Below are 6,237 nucleotides of genomic sequence, written 5' to 3'. Positions count from 1 at the left end.
CACTGAACACAGCGTACAGATGTTTCATGTAGATCCTTTGTATATGATGTATGTATTTTTTATTTTATCTAGTTGTCATTGGAATAAATGGTCTTCTATTGCAGGTCCAAACCTTGGAGCTATGAACCACTTATCATACACCTAAACAGGAAGCTCAGGTCAATGTGATTCAGAATCAGTTGTTTGTGAAATAATTTGATCATTAATCTTTCAGAAACCTATCAAGGCCAACTTGTTTGGTTTAAAAAAAAAAAAGTTTTAAAATATTTTTTCTAGCTTTTTTGCACTTAGTTTCATCTTTTCCCATGAAGAAAATAGGGTAACAAGACGTGGGTCTTTGCACTGAATGAGCCCTCAAAGTCTCAGTTATGAGTATGAGAGAGAAGATCAGATCAGAATGACTCAATCAAGTCAAGGCAAAAACATTTAAGCTTGTGGTGAGAATGACAGCCACAAGTGGAGAGACATTACCCTTTTTTTAACTGCAGTATTGTAGAAAACTAAAAGTTTCACATCAAAATGTGTTTATAATTCATCACTGCTGGCTTAGCAAGACAAAGTGAATTGAAACCTCAGTGGTGGGGCGGGTTTGGATTCTTCCCAGAACTTGAAAATGTATGTTAAGAATATTAAGCAAGTAGCTGAAGCAGTGTGTATCTTTGTTATAACAGTGGGTAAGAAAAATCTTGTTTCAAAGTGACATCTTTTTAAACAACTGCATATCAAAAATGTATGAAATTTCCATATTTCATTTCAACTCCATAGTGCAATATTGGCAACCTGGATTTTTCTACCCTTGTAATTCATGTCTAGATAGCTTCATGTTTAGATTCTGTCTACCAAGTTGAAGCAAATTTAAAAACACCAGGTGTAGCTGTTTGTCTTGGCTGGTGAATTTCATAGAGTTTGAAGTCCTCCCTTTGAGAAGAGAAGCTCCTTTCAGTTTGGACCTGGTTTTGTGAGAGGACAGGACATGGTTCTTCAAGGAACTTTTAAAATCATTTGGGAGAAGAGCCTGGCATGGCAGCTGGGGTTGGAGGTGTGCTGCTGCCTTAACTCATGGCATTCATTCCTGCTTCACTGCTTGGAAAAATTGGACATATGAAAGAAGTCAGGCAGGTGCTGGATGTTTTCATCTTCCAGTATACTCCAGTTTTGCATAATTCAAAATGTAATGCCTCAGAGGACATTTAACCAGAGCTTTTTCCACGTTAGCAGAGCTTTTGGCCATGAATCAACTCTTTATTGAAATGTGGTGGCAACTAATTTGAATCCACTTGTGCAGGTTTTTGTGCAGCTTCTGCTGAAGTCTGTAGCAAGTAGCTGCTAATAACTCTGTATCCTTTGAGCCAAGTTGCATGTTAAGCTGAATGCTTTCCCTATGGCAGTAATTTGGGGGATTTTCATACACTGTATGCTACAAATCTTGGAAATTATCATATTTTGAGTTATCAAATATAGCTTTTTGCTGATTAAGGATGTCGTGTTCTTCTTACCTATCCAGCAGATGGCTTCCAAGCATCAGAAAATGTATTTCAGTAATCTCATTTCTGGGAATCTTCTGCTCCTGTTGCACTTACCCGGATGATGGCAGTGGGTTGACCCCAGCCAACAGCCATGTACCCACACAGCTGCTTGCTTGCTGCCCCTGTCCCAGCGGGACAGCAGAGAAAAAACCGTGAACAGGAGCAAGAAGGCTTGTAGGTGGAGATAAGGACAAGGAAATCACTTGCCAAGGTCCATCATGGGCAAAACAGGCTTGAGGAATTTAACTTAATTTTGTGCCAAGTGGCATAAATATTTAATTACTGGTTTGGATATTGGGAAAGAAATAAGCAAAAATGTGATTACTAAAATACTTAGGGAAAAATACCACTCCTCCTTCCCAGGCTCAGCTTCCCTCCGGACTCTTCTCCTGCCCCTTGGTATTGCCAATATACTGAATACTGACTAGTGGTGCTGAATCTTTCTGCTTAGAATCTGATCTTTCATTCATTTGAAAAATTTCTTGCTTATGAAAGCAAGAAAGCATGATACACGCCTACCAACACGTATATAGGGCGAGAGTCTTCCTTCCTCTTCCCAAAGGTTTCGAGTTATGAAAAGCTTCCTGTGATTCAGATTGATTTAATTCCAGCTAGATTATGCCAAAAAATAAAGCTTGCAGTTACTAATGCTAAACTCACTCAAATAAGTTCAATAAGTTGATTTACCATTAATACTAATTAATTTTTTGAATAAAATATTGATCTGGCAGAAGCAGTATTGTAATTACATATTCTAACATTTTTTCTCTGTTTCGTACAAAGTAAACTGTTCTCTTAAAATACATTAATTCTTTTTTTTCCAAGGATAGTGAGTAAATAAATAAATAAATAAAGCAGGGAGAAACTCCTGGTAAGCTACACTTTAATTACCATTCTTATAAATGTTTGTTCATCTTTATATAGTTTCTACCCATGGTACTGGAGTAAAAACATCTAAAATCATCTAATCAGGAAGTATGGATGATCAAATTGGACCACATGCCTGTCTTGAGTGTCACCAAAGGTATAGTCGAGGGAATGTTGCCAAACTTCCCAGGTTAGCTTTCAGCATGGGAGCTTGTGGGAGTTCTTACTGATGAAGTACTAGACCACAATACATAATCTAAGTAACGAGAAAAGCAGGAGTCAAACTTCAGACACTTAGCATACTAGCAAGGTAAATTTCTTAATGTTTTGGACATGATATGGCGTTTGGTGTGAGGACAACTCCAGAAAGCTGCAGGCACGGGTATCTGGAATCGAGACGTTCCTTATAGCTTCCAACAAAGCCACCTGAGCACAAATGAAACTGCTCAGCGATGACCATTGGATGCTCTACCTGGTTTAGTAGCACAAGGACCCTAACGGTGTTGGGCACCCACACAGCAGCGAGCAGTTCATGCTGGCTAATATTTAGAAGAATCCATGTAAATTCAACAAGGGTTTGGTTCTGTTATGGGCATCTTCAGTCCAAGCAGTTGCCAGTATCTGTGCTCATAAATTGAGGATTATTCTGGTCAACTTTGTCAGTGGTAATACATGCATACTTGTGAAGAAGCCACGGTCCGCAACAACTGATTTGTCTGCAGCAACCACAAGGCAGAAGCAACCTGATCTGCAGTTTCACACCTTTCTGGAATTGAAGTTGGTACTAGTCATTTCTGTTTGGCTGTTATTTCTGTGCCTGTTATCCTCTCCATGCTTTGTTACTGACTTAAATCCACATTCAGACACCTCTAAATGCAAAGCCTCAGTTCCAGCTATCCCATCTGTATTTCTGCCCAAATGGTGCAGCGCAGCAGCTCAGTCAAAGGATAGCTCTTAAACATCATGAACATGCTCCATTTCAATCTTGGCGTATAACCTTGGAGTCCTCTTTTTATATTTTATTTTTTTCACTAACTCTGGCGGTGTAGAGCTAGGACTCAACATTAGCTGTCTCATCTCTGATCCTAGGCTGCTTGATGTGCACCAGGTCACGGTAAATATTTTGGATTTAAACTTTTGGTTCAAAACAGTTTAGCTAGCATTCAGTCTCTCTTCATAAACTAAAGTTGTGTTACGTTTGAATAGAAGGTGAGAGATACTTGCTGGATATTAGGACCTCAATTATTGAACTTGCAATGATATTCTTAAGACAAAAGGAAGCAACTGATGCTTTCACTGTACTAGGATAGTTTAGGCTATGGGGTTAAATTAGTAGGTTAACATTTTGTCTTCCTTTTCTGGCAGAAATTTGAGGTAAAGTAATTTGGAGATCTTTTGTTGGAAAGCAGGAACTCTTGAAGCACTGATGAAAGTGAACGTTTTAGAACATAATGCTTTGTTTGTTATGCTTTATAACCTTTTTTTTTATGCAACATTTGAAAAGTGAACAGTAATTAAACATGCTAAGCCACATGCCAACAGGACAACAGAAGAAATAGTGACCTGACGTGCATGTGTACCAGTTGTTTTTGTTTTTAATCTATTTCCATTCTTTTCAGAGGTAGTTGTTAGTAGTAGAGTTTTCTGTTGATAGAAACTATTGATAGAAAATCTATTGATAGAAAAAAAAAGTATCTAATAAAATTCTTAAGCACCTAGAAATGTGGTTACATCTGCCTTTCTTCCCTTATTGGTCCCAAGCAACTTTTTATCACAATATTTAGAAGTCTGTTTAGAGGTCGTCTTCTATCCATGCTACTTTTTCTTTTGGTACCAACTTTACTCTTTTTTATTTTATTTTATTTTATTTTATTTTATTTTATTTTATTTTATTTTATTTTATTTTATTTTATTTTATTTTAGATTTAATGTACCACTTTAATAGGCTTAATTTTTCAACATAGAGCTAGCTGAAATATTTTACGGATCTAAGTGGGCAGTAGATATTCATTTGTGTATCTTCACCGAGTCCCATGCAAAAGCAGAATGCCATGTGCGTCAATCCGTTTTCTCCTTAGATAGGTGAGTATCACTGGACTTGCTGGTCGTACTGCATGAAGTATGTTCATTTTCTGTAACAGAAAATACTAAGCCCTTACTTTAGGTCTTTCTCCCTGTGCCCTTTTATGAAAGTTTAGCTTGGTAGGAAGGCATGCTGTTCCTCTATTAAAATACACAAATGAAACAGACATGGGACTTAAATTCAACAAATGTGCAAAAATAAGGAAAGCAAGAAAATAAATGTTTAAAAATTCCTATGTCTGTGAGTTCCCTTTTTCAATCAGTAAGAATCCACTAATTTGCATTTTTGTTTCCTGGCTTTAGTGGTGTTGACTGTTTTGCCCCTAAGTCAAGTACAAAACTCCCTGCCATTGCTGTTGCTCCCCCTTGATGCTGGTATGCTCCCTTACGGCTGGAAACCTGGCGTGGCTGGCAACCACCCTCTCTCTAACTTATAAATGTAGATTGACAGTAGAATGATATCACTAAAATCACTTGTAACTTTGTTATCAATTTCTGCTTGGATCAATGCTGAGACATAATTTGCATCGGATGATTTCACAGATGGGATTTTAATCCAGGGCAACTAAATTCCAATTGATCTCAAGTCTCCCAGAGGTAGCCCTCCCCGATTTCTTTATGGGACTTGAAAATATTCAGAGCTTTAAAATAGCATGTTAGTCCTCTGTAAGCTCCTTGAAAGGTAGTGAACAAAGCGGCATTCAGCTGCAATCAGAAAGTTTAGCAGAAAGCCTTGCCAAAAGCCACATTGTTCAGCAACAGCTTTGCTTTCCTTACTCCTCATTCAAATACATATGTGTGACGTGTGATGTGGGTGGCTGACACAAGCTGACTTCACTGCTTTCCCTGTGTCAATCTCAAGAATTAGTGGAGTAAAACATGCTTCTGAAGGCAGTTACCCTGACCTTTAGCAGGAGGAAAGCCACAGCACAAGGCGACAGGGAAAGGAAAGTGAATTCAAGGAAGAAAGTACCTAGGTTTTAGCAGCAAAATGAAGCAATGAGAGAACAAAATACACAACTCAGCTTCATACTGGATTGATCCTGGGTCAATACAATGGAAGCAACTGAAAGCCTGCTCAGAAGCAAAAGCATAGGAGAAACAAGGTAAAAAAAGATACTTTTTATACTCAGTAATGTGAGAATTATGTACTTGTTGTTTGTTTATGTTGTGAAACAGTATTTAACTGTCATGACTAGGAAATGTGAAAGTAGATGTTATTAATTCAGGTGAGAATGAGATGCAAATATAACAAAGTCATCAGCTAGCTGCTACACTGTTAATTTCTAAAAGCAAACTATTCTAGTATCAAGTAAGACATTAACTGGAGATATTTTTGAGTTTTCTTATACTTGAAGCAGCAGCTACAATTACATGTCCTAATAAAAGAAGGTATTTAGGAGAGATTAAATATAGGTAAATGCTATTTTACAATGATGCCAAATTGTTTATAATCTACACGCATACAACTATCCACATTGTATCTCCAGCAAAGAGATAGATAATCTTAAAAAAAAAAAAAAAAAAAGTTAAAAAGAGAGTACTTTAAGATGTTTTATTATTTCAGTAACCCAAACTGAGGCTACTTCTCTTGACCATAATGGTACACGCTGTCACAAAGTACATTTGACTACAAAAGACATCCTCCTGTTACACGAGAAGTCAGGCTCACAGGTTTGCCATCACTACAGCTGATGAGGGTGGTCTCTCTCTGTGCTCATTTGTAGGTGTGCAAAGAAGCTTTTATCACATAACCGAACAG

Source organism: Anas acuta, chromosome 2 (genome assembly GCF_963932015.1).
Source record: "Anas acuta chromosome 2, bAnaAcu1.1, whole genome shotgun sequence".
Taxonomy (NCBI): domain Eukaryota; kingdom Metazoa; phylum Chordata; class Aves; order Anseriformes; family Anatidae; genus Anas; species Anas acuta.
This window is presented reverse-complemented; position numbering follows the sequence as displayed.